General features: G+C 39.6%; 1 protein-coding gene across 1 annotated transcript in view; it reads right to left on the bottom strand.

Moving 5' to 3' along the window:
- The window catches only part of NAV3 (neuron navigator 3), a 966,035-nt gene that overhangs the window by 788,315 nt on the left and 156,215 nt on the right, over window positions 1-21,505 (bottom strand). The window lies entirely within an intron of this gene.

Here is a 21,505-nt window from a genome sequence, read left to right as displayed (position 1 = left end):
TGAGCATAGGTAATCACACATGACACATATGGTGATAATTCAGTTCTGCAATTTCTTTCCCAGTTCTACAGGAAAGAATACCAGCTGCACAATGCTTTCCAAATTCTGAATGCTTGATAAATATTTGATGGATAAGTAAGTGACTTAGGACTTTTCTCTCTATTGCTATAGTACCTCTTCTTCTATTCACTGTGGATATAGCTAAGAATTTATTGCAAATCAATAGTTCCAAATTCAGAAGTACCACAGTATACACACAGATGAGTCGAAGAGGCAACTCCAATTCATACCAATGACAACTCTGAGAGGCAACTGGTTTTAGTTTTCCAAGACTGGGGAGTATCAAACCTAAAGAATTCACCCAGCATTCATGCAAGTTAAAAGATTTATTGTCTAAATTGCAATTAAAGGGGACGCTTCTGAACTCTAAAACTGTAAAACTCCATCATCTTCACTTGAAAGCCCAGTTTGGACCAAGCATTCGGCCTACTGGTTAAAACACCAGGGAACCCTCATCTCACATCACAGTGCCTGAATTTAAGTCCTGCCTCAGCTCCCAATTGGGACTTTCTGCAAATGGGAGCAAATGATAGCTCAAGTAGTTGAGTCTCTGCTACCTGCATGTGGAAGGCACAGATTATATTCTGAGCTCTTGGCTCTGGACCAGACGCAGCCATCAATCCAAGCTTTTGCAGACATTTGAACCAGCAAATAAAAGCTCTTAGTCTGATTTTGTTTCTCAATCTCTGCCTTTCATAAAAAAGTAACTAAAACATCTTTTAAAAAATAAAAGCTCAGATGAACACATCTCCTATCTGACATATTTCAATGACACAAAGTTAAGATAATGTCATAAAACCTCATAAATGAAAACCTCATATTCATATGAGTAAGAATCACAAAGGAGCCACAGCCATGTAAAAGTATGCTAGTGATTGATCATGGCTTCTATTTAGGTTTTCTGTTGCTTTTATAACTCTAGTTCCCAAAGCTGGACTGTCCCTCACAAGGAAGCAATGGATAAACAGGAAGCAAGAGAATGCACAAGGCAGCAGACGGCAAACTCCTCGATTTCCAAAGGCTAAGGATCACCTGGAGAACTTGCTAAACACACATCGCTGGGCTCTACTCCCAGAGCTTCCAATTCAGCAGATCTGGGTTAGTGCCCAAGAATTTGCATTTCTATAAGTTTTCAAGTGGTACTGATGATGCCAGTACAAGAACCACATTTCAAAAGCACTGGCACTAAGCAGAGGCCGTTCTGACAATGCATAGATGCAGCATGATTCAGAAAACACACTGTGGGCCACATATATAGGTAGGAATTCCGATTCCCCCAACTGCTCTAAATACTTATCATGTTAGTGGCCACTCATTTTTCTTTAATTCTTCCACATTTTGAAGTACTCTTATATAATTAATCCCATGTCCCAAATGAGAAAGTCAAATTCCAGTTGCAGCCAGATTCCACACAGGTGACCTGTGCTTCACTAATGAGATTCACCCATTGAGTCATCAATTCAGAAGCAAGCAGAGGAGGGGAAATACTCTTTGGGCAGCTTCCATTTGCTGGCATGGGAAAAGGCAGGAGTCCAGTTTCCTAGAGCCTCAGGCCAAGGTCCTGGCATCCAAGAGGCATCAGCACCACAAGGTCAAGTTTATGGTATTCATCACTTGGTGTAGGAGCTCCCTCAACAAGCCAGTTAAGCAGGAAGTTCCAACAAGTTTAGCTTTGAGTTTCATCAGCAGCTGCTCAAATTTTCAGTGGGCAAACTGATATCCTATAGCACATGGATTTCAAAGTTTGCAACTGGGAATTCTGCCTTACAACACATGCATGCCAGTATTGTCAATCAGTAAATATCATTACAGCCTCAATTGCTTTCTTTGTAAAATCAAACTACTACAATTTTTTAATGATACAAATTAGCAAATTTCGATGTATTGGTTTTCTGAAATATACTTTTAACTTCTGGCTTATTTTTGTTTGGGCAATACTCCCCAATTTCATAACACTTAAAAACCTTATAAAATACAGTAACAAGTATTTTTTTTTCACAAATAAAATACTGCCTTTAGCTGACATCAACTAGCAAGAAAAATGAACTTATGTTGTAGTACTTTTCCTTAATCACTTGTAAAATACTCAGCATTACAACATTAAAAAATCAGCCAGTTGTATTGGGTGAAAGAAACACAATGGTCTTGCAGGTGGTGTTTCCAATGCGAAGCTTTCCTTAGGCTAGCCTAAAAGAGGGGAAGAGAAACCCAAAAGGGCTTTTCCACAACCTCAAGAACTTCCAGCAAAGCCATCTCACCTAATCTTATCTTCCATTCCTGATGCAACTTAGGAACTTCTTGTTTTGCAGCTGACAAGCTCAGAAGCGCAGCTGCAGGTTCTGGTTTTGATTGCCATTTTCTTTTCGCCTCCAGGCCTCAGCACAGATTCTGTTGTGAGATCATCTCCCTGACTCACTTGACTCATGCTGAGTGCCAAGGAGCACGTTGGACCACACACTCATCATTCACCTTGACTTCTCTTCCCACATTTCCTTAACACACTGTGTCCTGGGAAGCCTTGTCAGTTTCAATCAAGAACCAAAGAGGCAGAGTCATAGGGTCATATATTTTAAGGAAAGTCAAACAGGGAGGTTTTATATGTTTACCCAGGATCACAGCTAGAAAATATTGGGGAAATTTCCTCTCGGATCTCCCTGCTTCTAACAGTCACTAATAGTGCCTTTATTATTAAATATGTATTCATTTGAAATGGGAATTATTTTTATTCTGTATACTTCTTGAACATCTTACTTCTTAATGATTGAAACTGTTCTGTAGTACTTAACCAGAAGTCACTTAGCCATGCATTACAATTTCTGTGTGAAGACAGACTGGTATTTTAGTCTTAAAAAATCAAGTCTGAGGCAAATCTTAGACATGAAGGCATTAATGGAAGGAGAAGTTCCAAGGTAACAAGATTAAGAAAAGAAAAGGGGAAAAACTTATAAGGAAGGGGCATTCTGAAGCTTCCACAGGGAATAGTTGCTCAAGCTTGTGGGATGTCTTCAGCATGGTACCGCAGAACCACCTAGAGAGAAACTGATATATGCACTCCTTCTAGCACCCTCCTTCTCATTGCCCACAGTTTATCCCAGGCACTGTCACACCCCTCCACCCCCACTATACCTTGCATTAAATTCTGTCCTCTAGCTGCTGGGACAAAAGGCAGACTGTACATTCTATGAGGACAGCACTCCTTCTAAGCCTGGATGAGGAAGACAATTCCCTGTGAGCCTTGTCTGTTTGGACCAAGATGGTGTGCCTTGGTGTAAGAACTGCTCTGTTAAGGCCTCACGCCAGGAGAGGATGGGTCCCAACGGGAAATGGTGGCAATGGTGATAATACCTTCTACATGGCAAGTTACTAAGGCCTAGTGAGGCATGGCACTGGGTCCAGTACTGACGGGTAAAGAGATCCTTACAGCCTTTCCAATTTTGATAACTTAGGACTCCAAAAGAATCCAGTAGCATTGACAGTTTACTGAAGATCAGTCACCAAGAGGACTGACACTCAAAATTTCTGAGAACAAATCTGGTGTACTTTCCACTATAGCAAATCTTCAAACACCTATGGACCACACAAAAGTGTCGCAAACTGTGCAGTCATTTGCACATCAGACCACACCAAAATATCCTCCCATTTTTCTTAAAACATGTAGTCTTTCAATTTCCTCTTCATGTTTCCAATTTCAATAGGGCAAAGAATGAAATTTTTCATGATAAAAAGTTAATCATGATGATAAATGATAATTGCACATGGTGTGCAACTTTGTGAGTATCTTCCTACTCCTTGTTCCATGTGCTACAAATCAGGGTTTTTATTTTTTAAGAGAGTCAAATAGTAATGACAGACTGACACATCACTGCACATGGCATCATGAAGTTACAGGGCTTATAGCAAAATGGAAAGAACATGCTTTCCTCACAAGGTGAAAATGAGATCAAGCCTTAGAAAAATATTGCCATGCAAGAATACAGGCTCAAGTATAGTTGATCTTCCAATTGTTCCAGAAAGTCAGAAATTCAAGTATTTAAATTTAAACCTCTAATTTTTAGATGTCAGTTTCATCTTTTTTTTTCTAACAAACTGGAACTCTTGGCTTCAAGTTTGCAAATCCCAGTTTAATCAAAGCATGATCCCAAAAGGATCTTCAATTACACAACCAAGTGAAAGATTTGCCCAGAATTGTTTTTCAAAAAAGGGTAACAAGAGACACTGGTTGGACTTTGTCTCATACAAGACAGCCCTTTATCTGATATATCAGCAGCACCAGTCAGCGTTTTTCTGGCTGAGAGAAATGAAGAGGGTTATGGGATATAAACTCTTACATTCTCTTTTCCAAGTTCCTTTGTTGAACAAAATCTATTCATTTTACTTTACAAAGTTTTAAATGACTTCCAGGCTACTGATTTTCATATTAATACCACTTGAGCAGGCTCCCAGTGTGATAATCAGCAACATATGAAACTATTTTGTTATTCTTCAGTAAACATCTTTTATCTAAAAATGACAATAACTGGAAAATAGAGGAAAAAAATCTTGACTCCAAATTTTAAGTTATGTTCTACTGGAAACAATGCTGTTACTTGCAAGCATGTAGTGAAGTCCAATAATTTCTTGTGTTATCAACAGTTATGTCCCCAAAACAGACACTTGAAGGGTGAGTCCTCACCTCATGGCTGGAGCTGCAATTTGCTTAGCTTGCTTCTTTGCTTCTCTAATTTTTGGTCAACTAGAAGCCTTGCCAAAAAGAAGTGAACCATATCCATTGAAATTCCATCCATTTATTCTGTCCCTTGTTCTTTTTAATTCATTCTGGCTCTCAAAAGGTCCCTTTTAGGTCTCTTGCAGTGAGTACAATTATTAATACACTATAGAGTGCCACAAGAATTTGAAAACTCAGGGAAATGTAATTTCACTTTTTGCTGAAGAATAACTGTTCAGCCCCTGAGTATAATCAATATGTCTTTCTCTTTTTTCATGAAAAATTACATAAGCAATCACAAACTCTTTTGTCTCAGAGGAAAGATGATACTCTCCAAATTTCCATTTCTTTTCAGTTTTTTTCTCTACAGTTGGACATGAAAAAAAAAAAAACTAAAGAACAGCAAACTGGACACAACTGGCTTCAGTAGACTACATCTAAGACTTTAGCATCATTACCAATTTTTTCTTTGAGCTTTTGTATAACCAGACAAAGTCAGGGAGAAAGAAGAGACAATAGATAAAAGAAATAGACTATTTCTCAAATGCAAGTATTTTGGCTCAAGTTGAAAGACTATATTGTTTACAGACCCACAATATTTTAAAACAACAAAACCAATATTCTCTTAAAATCTACCGCATCTGAGTAGAAAATATGTAATCTCTTGCATCATTAATCTTTTTTTTTTTTTTTTTTTTTTTTTTTTTTGACAGGCAGAGTGGACAGTGAGAGAGAGAGACAGAGAGAAAGGTCTTCCTTTGCCGTTGGTTCACCCTCCAATGGCCGCCGCTGCAGCCGGCGCACCGCGCTGATCCTGGCAGGAGCCAGGAGCCAGGTGCTTTTCCTGGTCTCCCATGGGGTGCAGGGCCCAAGCACCTGGGCCATCCTCCACTGCACTCCCTGGCCATAGCAGAGAGCTGGCCTGGAAGAGGGGCAACCAGGACAGAATCCGGCGCCCCAACCGGGACTAGAACCCGGTGTGCCGGCGCCGCAAGGTGGAGGATTAGCCTATTGAGCCACGGCGCCGGCTGCATCATTAATCTTAAAATCTGTTTCCCACAGTTCACAACCACGTGCAAGAATATTAGTAAATATACTTTGACAAGATTACAAGAGAAAAACTTTCCATTAGTAAACTTTATTATCCAGAGTGGGATGCATTCATTATCAACATAATCTTATCTGTGAAAAGTACTTTACATTCTACTCAGGTTCTATTTACTCCCCCCCACCCACCCAAAAAGAAAGAAACAAATCCCCTTGCATTTACTAGCTCAATACAATCTGTTAGACGCTGAAGACAGCCTGGATAGGTTTCTTTTTATGACTTAGAATACCATTTAAAGATTATACATACATAAGACAGGAATTTGACCTACTCATCAAAAATGCACACATCCCACATAGAAGGCCAGGTCTTGAGTCATGGTTCCACTCTCTATTCCAGCATCCTTCTAACATGTATCCCAAAAGGCAGCCATTTGGGTCCCTGCTACCCTGCCTGGATTGAGGTGTTGATTCTTTGTGTTGGTCCATCCCAGCCATGGCCATTGCAGGCATCTGGGAACAAACCAACACATAAAAGAGCTCCTTCTCTGTCCTTTAAAAAATCTTCTAAAATTTAATTTTTTTTTTTTTTTTACAGGCAGAGTGGACAGTGAGAGAGAGACAGAAAGGTCTTCCTTTTGCCGTTGGTTCTCCCTCCAATGACTGCCGAGGCTGGCGCGCTGCGGCCAGCACACCGTGCCTATCTGAAGGCAGGAGCCAGGTGCTTCTTCTGGTCTCCCATGGGGTGCAGGGCCCAAGGACTTGGGCCATCCTCCACTGCACTCCTGGGCCACAGCAGAGAGCTGGCCTGGAAGAGGGGCAACCGGGACAGAATCCGGCGCCCCGACCGGGACTAGCACCTGGTGTGCCGGCGCTGCAAGGCAGAGGATTAGCCTATTGAGCTGCGGCGCCAGCCCCTAAAATTTAATTTTATTTGAAGATTAAGCTCATTACCTTTTGCTATCAGGTTTTGCAACAAGGGGAAAATATATTTCTGCGGATATGTCAGAATTAAGTTTATTTTTGCAAACCAAAGTGTCTGAAATTGTTTGCCATTGTTAGTAACAGAAACACACATTGTTACAATGCTCTGAAATATTGTACTTCATCTGCACATGTTTTCTTGAAATGCCAGATAATAGCACTGCTAGACTATCCTTCCTTGGGTATTCAGCTAAATATCCAAGTGCAAAGTAGCATAATTGCCATGTTCACATGTTGAGTTAGGCAACTCAACAAGCCTCCATATGAAAATACTAAGAATCTATATTCCCCTAAAAGATTTGCAGTCATAAGAAATATGTTAACAAGTGACCACATCAATAACTGAAAATTTACTGGTATACCATTATCAAAATTCTGTGGACATTAAGAAAGGCTAGATGTCAATTAATGCTAGAGAAAGGTTTAATGAGATACTTACAAGACTTGCTTCTCTGAACTTCACTTGGGGGTATTAACAGTGCCATGAGTTACAAAGAACCTCATAGTAGAAAGGGAGAGTTATCCCTGGTTTTGTTGACGACCTCTTGGACAGACTTGTCAAAGAATCTATTCAGCTCCCTGACAGGTTCTCATACCAACATGAAGCCGATTCATGTCCCAGGAGTAGAGGTAGGTAAAACAGCAGCAGGGCAATGGCCAGTTACTCCCCCTTTCGGACAACCTTAAGTGAGAGGCACTAATTTCTGAACTACCTGGATTCAGACTTCTCTGGCTGTAATTCTAATAGATCAGTATTTGCTATAAAAATATTAGTACATGACCTGTTAACTCTCTCCTAATAAATCAATATATAGGCAGACTACTCATCTGTCTATGGTTTTGTGTATTTCCCATGAAGCCACCATTATCCTCTCCAGGACATTATTTACACACCCACCTAGGAAGAGCCAAGTAGGGGATAAACTGTGGGGGCGTCAGTAACATTTAAACTGTCAATCAGGCCTTCTCTGTAGTGATAATTCTGACCACCTTACAGCTAAATTGCTATCCACAGCCCAGGTTCCACGAATTAGTCTGTAAGTGTTGTGGAAAAGGCCCTGCCACATCACTTAACTAGACTATCAGATTCAGGCATGACAGCACTGTGGAAGGGATGTGCCTTTCTGATCCATTCAGATTCAGCCAGGAAAATCTCAGGGCTGGTGGATGCAGTGTGAATGTGTGTGTGTGTGTGTGTGTGTGTGTGTCTACACTTCAATAGGATTTTCAAAGTTAACTCCTTGAGTAGAATAGGATGGAATAAAAATAGCAGCTACTACTCCAAATCCAATTCTCATCATCACAAGTGTGACTTCAGCCTCCATCCTGTGGAGGAAGTTCAAAGACAGAAGACAGTGGCCATTTTTTTTAACTTTTATTTAATGAATATAAATTTCCAAAGTACAGCTTTTGGATTACCATGGCTTTTTCTCCCCATAACCTACCTCCCACCCGCAACCCTCCCATCTCCCACTCCCTCTCCCCTTCCATTCATATCGATTCATTTTCAATTATCTTTATATACAGAAGATTAATTTAGTATATACTAAGTAAAGATTTCAACAGTTTGTACCCACACAGAAACACAAAGTGTAAAGTACTGTTTGAGTACTAGTTATAGCATTAAATCACAATGTACAGCACATTAAGGACAGAGATCCTACATGGGGAGTAAGTGCACAGTGACTTCTGTTGTTGATTTAACAATTGACACTCTTGTTTATGGCGTCAGTAATCACCCAAGGATCTTGTCATGAGTTGCCAAGGCTATGAAGGCATTTTGAGTTCTCCAGCTGCGATCTTATTTAGACAAGGTCATAGTCAAAGTGGAAGTTCTCTCCTCCCTTCAGAGAAAGGTACCTCCTTCTTTGATGGCCTGTTCTTTCCTCTGGGATCTCACTCACAGAGATCTTTCATTTAGGTCATTTTATTTTATTTTGTTTTGCCAGAGTGTCTTGGCTTTCCATGTCTGAAATATTCTCATGGGCTTTTTAGCCGGATCTGAATGCCTTAAGGGCTGATTCTGAGGCCAGAGTGCTGTTTAGGACATCTGCCATTCTATGAGTCTGCTGTGTATCCTGCTTCCCATGTTGGATTGTTCTCTCCTTTTTAATTCTATCAGTTAGTATTAGCAGACACTAATCTTATTTATGTGATCCCTTTGACTCTTGATCCTATCATTATGATCCTATCATTATTTCAGTTCATAACTGAAACTGAGCATTTTGACTAGTGACATGGCATTGGTACATGCCACCTTGATGGGATTGAATCCCCTGGACAGTGGCCATTTGAAGGCAGCCACTTCCACATCTGGTGCAAAGAGTCTGCCCCCAGAGAGCCCTCTTAGCCAGGCTGTGGTTCTTTGCTCCCATCTCCTCCACTTCCTGCATTTTATTCAGTACCATTTCCTCCTCCTGCCCTCTGCATGACAACTTTTATTTTTGTAAGATATACTTGTATTTGAGTGCCAGAGTTACAGAGAGATAGAGACAGAGAAAAAGAGAGAGAGGGGGAGAGAGGAAGAGGGGGATAGAGAGGGAGAGTAAGAGAGGGAGAGAGAGAGAGAAAGAGATCTTCTATCCACTAAGTCACTCCACAAATCTGTAACAATGGCCAGTGCTGGGCCAGGCCAAATCCAGGAGCTTCTTCTGGGTCTCCTATATGGGTGCAGAGGCCCAAGCACTCAGACCATCTTTTAATGCTTTCACCACGTCATTAGCAGGGGGCTGGATAGGAAGTGGAGCAGCCAGGACCTGAACCGGCAACCATATGGGATGCGGGCACTGCACAATGCGCCTTTATCACTACACCACAGCACCGGCCAACAACTTTTCTTACTACATCTTGGTCCCTTGCAAATGGCACTGTAGCAGACTAGACTTCTCCCCCTCAATCTTCTCCTTGATCTACTAACTGAGAACCCACTCTCCTCTATGAAGTTATTTCACAAGTATTATGGAAATATAGAAATAAAAGATGAATTTATTTTGCTGTTAAAAAATTGTAAAATTTTGAAATCCATGCCTTTTTTCATATTTTAGTTTCTATGAGCTTTTGTAAGATGCTTGGTATGTGTCTCCTTTATGGCCTGTTCATGCAACCTGGCCATTTCTTTCTCCATTTGACCCATTCTTCACACCCCTGTGATCAATGCTTTCTGTTTTATCTTTCTCTGCATGTGATATTATCTGCTTCTACTTGCCCCAAACCTGTTTTCATTTTTTTTTTTCTGGAAAAAATATCACCCCTAATCCGATTTTCAGCATTTCACATATAAGATATTTTTCCATGATTTATGTTCATGCTGGAATTTATTACACTTATTTCTAGGCAAGTCACTAGGAAATTCACACACAGGTAATAAATTGATAATCACAAATTTTTTAACAAAACATTTTGTACCACGCAGTTAAATTGCACTTAATAATGGAGACTTATTTAGAAAAAGTGTCGCTCCCCCTCTTCGTGGAGGAACGACACAGGACCCTGCGCTGTTCTTTCGTCTGCTCGGCCCTCCCCGGGTTTGCTGCTGGTTCTTCCCGGGTTGGCTACTATCCCTTCCACCTCCGTGGAAGGGCAGTTCCCCCTGGCCACATTCCCCACTTCCGCAGGGGAGCGGCACACCGCCGGCCGGCTTTCTCGGGGGCTGCACGGGTGTTCCTTCAGCTAGATGTTCCCCATAGATGTTCCTGGTGCATGCCGTCTCTCTCCTCCTTTATAGTCCTCCTCCGCCAATCCCAACTCGGCTGCCCACACGCCGAGTACGCTGCTCTCCTCCAATCAGGAGCAAGTCCTACAGTTAATTGGTTGAACTGGAGGCAGCTGTGCGGAAGCTGTTTACTTCTCTCCCAGCGCCATATTGTGGGAGAGCAGATGCATAGAATAAGTCCTAATTCGAGTAACTTAGTCTAGTCCGGATTGCTCCCCACAAAAAGGAAAGAGAAATAAGGCCTGATTGTAATTCTAATAGATCAATATTTGCTAATACTTCCTGCATACAAATTATGGAATATAACCTTTTTTATCACCCTTAAATACATTAGGGTAGAACTACACAAGAGCATTTACCAAAGCTTATGAAAAACACGTTATAAAATAACTGTGCATGTATTTTAAAAATGTTTGCACCAAGATAAACTTTTTTTTTATTTTTGACAGGCAGAGTGGACAGTGAGAGAGAGAGTCTGAGAGAAAGGTCTTCCTTTTGCCATTGGTTCACCCTCCAATGGTCACTGTGGCCGGCGCACTGCGCTGATCCGAAGGCAGGAGCCAGGTGCTACTCCTAGTTTCCCATTGGATGCAGGGCCCAAGCACTTGGGCCATCCTCCAGTGCACTCCCGGGCCACAGCAGAGAGCTGGCCTGGAAGAGGGGCAACCAGGACAGAATCCAGCGCCCCAACTGGGACTAGAACCTGGTGTGCCGGCGCCACGGGCGGAGGATTAGCCTATTGAACCATGGCGCCAACCCAATAAACTTCTTTAAATTCATTTTTTCTGTGAACTGTATGAAGTACAATCATGTTGTAATTCTGAGCACTACTAACAAAGACAATACCTCTTTGAAATCAAAATAACATGAGTTTTAGAAAGAACAAATCATAGAATGAAAGAATTCTGTGTTTTCTTTCTCCCTTGAAATAGACTGAAAATCATTTTCTATAAACTGAACTAGAGATGAAGATTCCTAGATTAACTAAATGTATTTCCATCACATCCTTTGAGTAGGCAACCTTACCAGAAATACGTCATTACAGAACAAAACAGAGAAGCACTTCAGAAGTTATCTAACATGCCATTTACAAGTTCCATAAATACCTCATTAAAACCTGAAAAGGATTAAACAATTGCTTGTCATATTTTCATAACGACTACAATATTGTAGAATCTCATCATTTAATTCATTTTATGCATCAGACAGAGATTCCTAATTATGTGTTTGCTGTAACATGTATTTAATAAAGTCACAATGGCAGGCTTCCCAGTCAATTCTAACTGCAGTCTTGATTTTCACTCCACTAACTTTAATATTTGGGCTCTTGACCTGAAAAAAACATTGTAACCTTTTCATATGGGGGTTGGCAATGGGGGTGTGGCAAGCCAGTGTAGGAGGTCATGACCCCCAACTTCTGTAAGAATTAATAAAAAGGCTTAATTCTCTTCCCACAGAAGCATATTAGAATAGTAGAATACACACATGTATACATTTTATGTCCACAATGAATTTGATCTGTGATTCCAGATACTTCCTCAGGCTTCTAGTTATTGCTGGGTAACAACCCACGAACCACATCTTAAAACTCGGACTATTCTGTTACAATTTCTAAACATCCTTTTATACTCTGAATCACAAAACAAGATCCTTTTAAGATTATAAATGACAAATACAAATACAAGTACAAATGACAAATAAAATAGAAATTTGGTAAACGCTCAAAAATTGCATTTACATTTTCAGATGAATACTTTATATTTTAAAAAGCTGTACCTTCACTATCCTATACACTACTAACTGCCTGGAGATACTGAGAATCTGAAATGTGACTACTCTAAATTAAGATAGATACTAAGTGTTAACTCGGACAGCCAAGACCAAACACTAAAAAAGAAAATATCTCACCAAAATTTTCATGACAATGAAAAATTCTTTTTTTTCTCTTTTTTTTAACTTTTATTTAATGAATATTAATTTCCAAAGTACGACTTATGGATTACAATGGCTTCCCCCCCATAACGTCCCTCCCACCCGCAACCCTCCCCTTTCCCACTCCCTCTCCCCTTCCATTCACATCAAGATTCATTTTCGATTCTCTTTATCTACAAAAGGTCAGTTTAGCATACATTAAGTAAAGATTTCAACAGTTTGCTCCCACACAGAAACATAAAGTGAAAAATAATAGATGATTTTTTAAATGATGATGAAATCAGATCAGACCTATTGTCATGTTTAATCCCAGTGAGAGTCAAGTTGGGAATTGCTTTTTTTTTTTTCACAGAAGATCAGTTTAGTATACATTAAGTAAAGCTTTCAACAGTTTGCACCCCCATAGAAACACAAAGTGAAATATACTGTTTGAGTACTCGTTATAGCATTAAGTCTCAATGTACAGCATGCTAAGGACAGAGATCCTACATGAGGAGTAAGTGCACAGTGACTCCTGTTGTTGACTTTACAAATTGACACTCTTGTTTATGGCCTCAGTAATCTCCCCATGCTCCAGTCATGAGTTTCCAAGGCTATGGAAGCCCCTTGAGTTCTCCGACTCTTATCTTGTTTAGACAAGGTCATAGTCAAAGTGGAGGTTCTCTCCTCCCTTCAGAGAAAGGTACCTCCTTCTTTGAAGACCTGTTCTTGACAATGAAAAAATTCTAAAACATTGTACAAAAGAAATTGCATGACTAAAAATTAATTTCCTGTTTCTTTTTTAGATTTGGATACTAGAAATATTTAAACTGCATATGTGGCTTACAATATTCAAATAAATCTAATGGAAAACGCAGGTCTAGGTAATGGGAAGCAATAGTTATACATAATCCTGCATTAAAATTTGATAATCTCAGGGACAGCGCTGTGGCATAGCAGGTAAAGCCTCCACCTGCAGTGCCAGCATCCCATATGGGTGCTGGTTCAAGTCCCACTTCCTATCCACTTCCTATCCAGCTCTCTGCTGTGGTCTGGGAAAGCAGTGAAAGCCCATTCCTTGGGCCCCTGCATGCACCTGGGAGACCTGGAGGAGGCTCCTGGCTCTGGATTGGTGCAGCTCTGGCCATTGCGGCCAACTGGGAGTAAACCAGTAGATGGAAGACCTCTCTCTCTCTCTCTCTCTCTCTCTGCCATTCCTTCTCTCTCTGTGGGACACTGACTTTCAAATAAATGGATAAATCTTTAAAAAATTTGATAACCTCACACTTTGGCAATTAATCACATACTGGACATATGAGGCATTCCTGATCTGTGGACCTGAAAAACCGAGACAACACATCTTCCATCACTCTGCTCCTGGCCATGTATCCCATCAGTCACTGTTACTACTGTCCAGCACTGAAGATCAAAGCATCTCTACCCTCAAGGCCACTTTAAACTCTGGCCATGGGGCCACCTAACACTGCTGTCTTGATATTGATTCGCTTTCTCATTTTTTTCTAGGGATGACATAACTTATATTATAGAAGGCTGGCCCCAGAAAACTTGTTAATTGTAGTTATTTTCTATACCCCTTGCCCTAAAAAAATTTGATGGTTATGTATTAGACAAACTATCCAAACATGAAATCAGAAGGCAGAACTAAAAGGAAGAATTCAATCAAATGTTGAATGAGCCATAACCACAGCTCATCAACATTTCTTTAACAAAAATGTATGAATTAACAGATTTTCTATCCTAAAATGTCACTGATAGGACACAAAGCCAACAAGGTTATGTCTACATGCCTCCAAGGCAATTGACAATGTGAAAATTCCAGGAAATGATGACTTTATAGAAAAGAAGAAAATAATGAAGTTCAACATTTTGGTGACCATAAACACTGACTTGGGAGGCATCTGAGATGTCATAAACTCACATACATTCTCAACACTTTAGTCACATGCAAATAGGATTTTTACATATGAAGAATGCAGATTCTAGAAAACTAAAAAAGATTTTGAATAAGCTTCAAAACAGGAAACCTGAAATATTTAATTTGTGATTTAGAAGCTGATAGAAGCCAGAATTTCAACTGTTATTGATCGAAATAGATAAAATATGTAGGTTCATAAACTTTTGTCAATAATGCATATTAACCACCACCTAGGGGACTTGGGGGGAATAGTTAATGATTTTTCAACCACCTTGTTTACAATTCAAAGAAAAGCATTTAACAAGGAGATATGCCTGTCTGTTACAAAAAAAATTAATCTTCATCACACAAATGTGTGCCATATAACAGGACAAAGTTCACAATCTCCTGAAGTCTTAAATCTCCATCCTTTCTGGAAAATCCATACGTTATATAATATTCTGAATGCAATTCACATTTCAGCTGAACCTTGGCCTGTGGCCATCATCACTAAAAGACCTGGGGACCAGCAGTAATTTGGTTTGTTTCTATCCATGTGGAAGGGCAATCGATACTGCGGTAGCATTTCACACATCTGCGAGAGTCTGCAAAGAGTCATCTATGAACTCAGGAATTTAACAATGCTTGTCAAGAGGTAGACACTCACACAGAAGGTATAGCAATAAAAGCAACACAAAAAACTACAGACTAAGACAAGGATATGAACAGAATAAATTGCTGATTTGGGAATTTACAGATGTGAGACTTTTTTACATCAGTCACAACTTATGATCTACATAATGGAAAATGGTTGAATAAGAAAATTTCAAGGCAGTGTATTACTTGTAATTATACACATGAAGCCTATCTTTTCTATCTTATAATTCTATTTCTGTGTTCTAACTTCCTACATTTTCTAGCTCAAAATATACCCAAAAATACGTTCACTGTAACTGTATACAAATTAAATCTGGGATGCACACATTTAAACTTCTTTAGCAAACTGTTCAGTAGCCATGCTGCATGAAATGCATTTTTATGAATATGGTGTCTGGACAAAGTAACTTAATTGTTGAATGAATGGATAAGTATTAAATAAATATCAAAGTACTAACTTATGGATATTTCTTTAATGTTTAATACAAACTAATAAATTGTGTTCTTCAGGCACAACGTAGATTCTAACACATTCCTCTCTCCTGTAACAGTGATGTTCATGGCACACTCTTAACTGGGGATCAATGGGTGTAACCAGAGGTAGAGGCTGGGAGCATGGAAGACTCATCAAGTTAATTTTTTAACATCTGTTCTCTGTAACAATGATTAGCTCACCAGCAGAACAGCTTTAGGTCTGTTGTTTCCTATTTTTAATTTAATGATTTGGAAAGAAAACATATTTAGCATAACACACTTTCTAAATACACTGCAAACACCAGTGAGATCACAAAAATAAAGAGACAGGAGTCCAATGTCAACAGGAAACAGATCTCAAAACCTTCCTCAATTGAACTGTGGTTGAGGAGAATCCATTCAAAAGTCAAGGAAGTAACACACACATGCACACGCACACACTCATAAGAAAGGTAAAATTAGAAACCAATGCATAATGTGTTCATCAGCTTTTCACTAACCCAACTAAAATACTCAAGAGAAGCTTATAAGGAAGGAAGATTTGTCTTGGCTTACAGTTTTGAAGGTTCACAGTTCAATATTGGCAACCCCATTAATCTGATGGCATCTGATGAATTACAGAATTCACAGAAATGGTCACATGGCGACCACATGGTGAGCCAAGAAGCACAGACACAAAGGAAGCACACTTTTCCTCCACATCTACCTGACACTCCATAGATGCCTAATTCGATCACTTCCCAAAGTCCCCACTTTAGACATCATAAGTGGATCGAGACTCCACCTACATACATCAACCATTAATATTAATCCGTTAACGTAAGATTTTGGAATTTAAACTTCTCATGATTTGGGGGAGACAAATCCTGTTCAAACCACAACTATAGTCATGTAATAAATCATTTTTCTAAGAGTACATATACTTTACTAAGGTGTGCCATAATTTCAATAGTAGACTATGATATAACAAAATTAAGAATATAATTCACAAATATCAAATGGATACTTCCAGTTAAAATATCTATAAATCACTAAATTGACAGTCTTTCCAAAATGTAGCTACTGTGTCTCAGAATTTTCCAAGACCTTTTCTTCAGAAATCCAGCAAAAATCTCTTATTTTCTGAAATGTCTTAGATTTTCTAAACTCATAAGAAAAAAAACACATGGAAAACTATTGTTTATGACAATCCAGTGACTTTAAATAATTTCTCTAGTGCTTATTCACCCCAGGAAAATGTTCTGGTGACTCTTCCTTTAGAAAGTTAAAAATTAACAATTTAAAGATTTGTTACGTATTGGCGGTTTAATATCTAATAGTTTTAACTTTCATTAACACCTCAAAAAGATAATAACACTGTCATCAAAATTAATCAAAAATAATGATACAAGGTTTCATAATGTGCTCAAAAGTAGCATGAGGGTGTGTATCTGGTGTAGCAATTAAGATGCCATTTTGGGGGTCGGTGCTGTGGTGTTGTGGGCTAAGCCTCCACCTCCAGTCCCGGCATCCGATATGGGCACTGGTTCTAGTCCTGGTTGCTCTTCTAATCCAGCTCTCTGCTATGGCCTGGGAAAGCAACAGAAAATGCCCCCAAGTACTTGGGCCCCTACACTCCCCTGGGAGGCCCAGGAGAAGCTCCTGGCTCTTGGGTTTGGATCAGTCCAGCTCTGGCTGTCATGGCCATTTGGGGAGTGAACCAGCAGGTGGAAGACCTTTCTCACTGTCTCTCCCTCTGTTTCTCCCTCTACCTCTCAGATAAATAAATCGAAAAAAAAAAATGCCATTTGGGACCTCTGCATCCCAAATTAGAGTGCTGGGTTTGAGTCGCAGCTCAGCTTCTGATTCAAGATTCCTGCTAACACACACCTTGGGAAGCATCAGTGATGGCTCAAGTACTTATGTCTGTCACCATGTGGGACACCTGGATAGAGTTCTGGGCTCCTGGTTTCAGACCGGGTCAGCCCTGGCTATTGAGGGTATTTGAAAAGTAAACTTGAAGATACAAGATCTATCTCTCACTCTTGAAGAATTGCAAAAACATGTCCTTCAAACAAGTAGCACTAACCACCTTCCAGTATAGAAAACAAAATTCATTGGAGCATACTTTGATTTCAATGAATTAATGTCCAAATTTCTGGTTTAACATTGTGGCTCAGTCTACCTCCAACACTGTAACCTCATTTCAGAGTGCCAGTTAGAGTCAAGGCTGCTCCAGTTCCAATCCAGCTCCCTGCCAATGTGCCTGGGAAAGCAGCAGAAGATGGCCCAAGTACCTAGATCCCTGCCACCTCTATCAGAGACCATGGTGGAGTTCTGACTCCTGGCTTCAGCCTGGCCCAGAATCAGCTGTTGTGGTCACACAGGGAGTGAAACAACAAATGTTAAGATTCTCTCTCACTCTCTGGCTCTTTTTCCTCTGCTTCTCCCTCTGTCACTCTACCTTTCAAACAAGCAAGTCTCCTTTTAAAAAGCTAAAATTATACTAATAAAATAGCAGACAAGAAGGTTTAAGAAAGCAATCTAGAAGTCAGAATCCTGTACATGACCAATGTATTCTCTCTACATCCTTGCAACATGTCCAGTGTAGAAATCAGCCACCAAGGTAGACTTGGTCCTTGCTCAAGTAGTGGTCATCCTTCCTTTCAATAAAATGAAATAAGTGCATGCTCTGGCACTACCCATAATCACTCTTCACGATTTGATAGATGGCATCCTTGCTCAAAAAGCCAAAATAAAATTGTCCAGAAATGAAAACTAGATGCATCATAGTATTTCCACTGGATTGCCAAGGAAAAGAAAAATTTAGCTACAATGAATGACAGTGGGAACTGTGTCAGTATTGAACAACAATGTACTTTATGATGGCCACTTTTGGTGACAGGAGGTGTGAGGATTTTGTAATAATAATAACAGCAGCAACAACTATGAATGTTAACATTTATAGGGTGCTTACTGTGCATTAGGCAGGCCTCCAAGAGATCTATGTCAATTAACTCAGTCCTCATAGTAACTCTAGGGGTAGATATCAATGTTAACACTATTTCTTAATTGAAAAAACTGACACACAGTGTCACACAGCTAGCAAGTGGTTGGAGAAGGATTAAAACCCAGATATCTGGATTTTAAGCATGTGCTACAATTTCCAAAAACATGCTTAATATAGCATGCCTTCAGCCATATGTGTTATTTTCACATGTAAAATATATTAGGTCTATTCTAACAGCCTATGCCTACCATCACCCATTAAAAGCTATTTGAAGAAACCAAAGGAACTTCTTTGTTTATAGCAAGTCAAATCTCTAGGTGTTATTGAAGGCCATGACGATGATCATTTGCAAAAAGTAAAATTGGGCTCTGCATTGTGGTGGGTTAAGCCACTACCTGCAATGCCAGCATCCCATATTGGTACCAGTTCAAGTCTTGGCTACTCCTCTTCCCATCCAGCTCCTTGCTAATTCACCTGGGAAAGCAACAGAAGATTGCCTAAATACTTAGGCCTCCACACCCACAAAGGAGACCTGGAATAACCTTCTGGCTTTGGCCTGGACCAACCCCAACATTTGCAGCCATTTAGGGAGTGAACCAGCAGATCAAAGATCTTTTTCTTGGGGCTGGCTCTGTGGCATAGTGGGTAAAGCCACCACCTGCAGTACTGACACCCCATATGGAGGTTGGTTCGAATCCTGCTGCTCCACTACCAATCCAGTTCTCTGCTATGGCCTGGGAAAGCAGTGGAAATGGCCCAGGTGCTTGAGCCCCTGCACCTGGGTGGAAGACCCGGAGGAAGCTCCTAGCTTCGGATCGGCACAGCTCCAGCCATTGCAGCCATCTGGGGAGCAAGCCAGAGGATGGAAGCCCTCTCTCTCTCTCCCTCTCTCATTCTCTCTCTTTCTCTGCCTCAGCATCTCTGTAACTCTGCCTTTCAAATAAATAAATAAATCTTTTAAAAAAAATAGTATCTAAAAACTTGCAAATCAAGCAGAAGTGGCATACTTGAAAAAGAAGGGAACATAAGATCTGGGGAATACAAAAAAAAAGAAAGGAGGGATATTACTACTATTTACCTTACATTTTAACAGATTCCTGTCTCCAAATAACTCACAGCATTTCTCTTTGCATAGTATCTTCTACTCTTTCCCATTTTTAAGGCCAAAGTAGAGCAATACACCTCATTCATAAGATTAGTCTTTGTAACACAACAGCTTTACAAATTTTTAACTTGAATCCAAATTAATCTTAAATAATAGTGCTGGAGTAAAATGCCCTGTGAATGCTCTGAGCTGTGTCTTTATCTTTGAAGCTTTTACAAAATTTGAGTGAAACCAACAAGTAGCTAACACCCAGGAAGAAGAGAACCAGTAAAATCCTACAGACAGAATTTAGAACTCTTATTGCAGAAAACCACCATTTGAAAAGCATAATGAAGCATTCACGTTTCTCAAAAAAAAGCTTTAATTGCTCCAGTTTCATTATGCTTAACATTTTTCTAACTCAGATCACAGCTATAAATCTTGCCACTGATCTTGGCTTAATATGCTCACAGTAGATCATTGCTAGTCAGGATTGCACCTGCTTTTTGATTGCCTGCACCCATTTCCAAGCTGAAATCAATGAAACCTATTAGCATGTTCTCTACTCTGCACTTTAATTTTGGATAGCAATGTATTATTAATGCAATCATCCAGACAAGCCTGGTTCAGCACTGAAAGTAAAACTGAAGGGCTCACAATAGAGAACTTTAATAAGAACACTTATTAAATTGTATTAAAATCTAAATAATTGAATGCATATTTGATATAAATTTTAAAACGAAATGGATCACATCCAAGGAGAGGGCCATCAATGGAGAACAGAGATCCTTTATAACCATTAAAGACAAAGCATGATTTCAACCATGTTTCATGGCATTCATGAAATATAAACAGGACTACTTATTTCTATATCTGAAGACGACTGCTTCTTTTTTAAAGTTTTATGCCACACTGGATATTTTCAATGAAAAAGAAATTCTCCCCTAAAAAAGGTAAATATGGTGTAATATCTCAATGGCTATTAACCTCAAGCAAGTCTGAATTGCTACATACCAGGTACTTGCTTTATTTGGTAAAATGTAAAAATTTTTGAGAAAAATTAGTGAAGGTATTGATGAACTCATACAGTGCCCAGAAAGAGGGAAATTGTAATACAGTTGAGGTAATAATTGAAAGGAAACATTTGGGTGCAAATGTTTGGTGCAGTGGTTAAGTCACTGCTTCAGATTCTCACACTCCATACCAGAGTGTGCCTGGTTTGAGACACAGTTACTCCACAATAGACCCAGATTCCTACTAATGCTTACCCTGGGAGGCAGAAGATGATGGCTTCAGTACTTGGGTCCCTGTCACCCCATGGAAAACCTGGATTGAGTTCCAGGTTCCTGACTTTGGCTTAGTCCAGCTCTGGCTGCTGCTGGCATTTGAGGAGTGAATAAGCAGATGGAAGATTCAGTCTGCCTGTCTCTCTGCCTTTTAAATTAAAAAAAAAATGAAAATAAATTTTTAAAACATTAAAAGGAGACATTTGGTTAATTTGTTATTTGTCTCACCAAGAACCATATTCTATTTGATTCTTAATGTTCATTTTCCTTAGTACTTCCTTAATATTAATATGAAAACATGATAATTAAAAATAATTTATTAATTTTTAATTTTCAACATTCACCAAGTTGTTTTTAAGCAAACTCGCTTTCTATACTCTGGGTATTTGCAATCTAAAATAGTCACTAAAACAAACATCATAAAAGAGTAAAAAGGGATGTGAAGTCATTGGTTGTCATGTACATAAGAAGCTGCCTGTCTACTGTTAGCATGTCAAAGAGAATAAATTAAGACTAAAAGAGCTATAATTTCACTGTGATATTATTTGAACTTGACCCAAATTCTCAGAGAATTCAGAGTCATTTTACTGGGTCATGGAATTTGAGAAACCTGCCTATCTTGTGATGGCGTTAGCAGCCTGGGATAGAGATTGATGATGTGATAAAGCAATCTTATATACC

Source organism: Oryctolagus cuniculus, chromosome 11 (genome assembly GCF_051225735.1).
Source record: "Oryctolagus cuniculus isolate XC-2025 breed Fujian yellow rabbit chromosome 11, ASM5122573v1, whole genome shotgun sequence".
In the NCBI taxonomy this organism is placed as follows: Eukaryota; Metazoa; Chordata; class Mammalia; order Lagomorpha; family Leporidae; genus Oryctolagus; species Oryctolagus cuniculus.
The sequence above is the reverse complement of the archived record's forward strand: the minus strand, read 5'-3'. Positions and strand labels throughout refer to the sequence as shown.